General features: G+C 60.3%; 1 protein-coding gene across 1 annotated transcript in view; it reads left to right on the forward strand.

The window, feature by feature from the left end:
* The window catches only part of MEST, an 8476-nt gene that overhangs the window by 504 nt on the left and 7748 nt on the right, over positions 1–224 (forward strand). The gene's annotated exons all lie outside the window — the stretch shown is intronic.

Below are 224 nucleotides of genomic sequence, written 5' to 3' on the forward strand. Positions count from 1 at the left end.
CTGCCATTAAATTTTGCAAAATAAAACCCTGGTTTGCATCAAGCAGCCGGTGCTGGTGGCCGCGGTGGCTCGTCAGGCCGGGTTTCCAAAGCCACGCTGGCAAACCCATGCTTGGTTTTGGGGGAAGCGGGGGGAGAGGTAATGCCATGCTGCTGGTTGGGCTCCCAGCGGGGCGAATGGCAACGCCTGGCTTACAGGGGAGGGAATTTTTGGGGGGGCGGGGG

This window comes from Pygoscelis adeliae, unplaced genomic scaffold (genome assembly GCF_000699105.1).
Source record: "Pygoscelis adeliae isolate BGI_AS28 unplaced genomic scaffold, ASM69910v1 Scaffold129, whole genome shotgun sequence".
Classification (NCBI taxonomy): Eukaryota; Metazoa; Chordata; class Aves; order Sphenisciformes; family Spheniscidae; genus Pygoscelis; species Pygoscelis adeliae.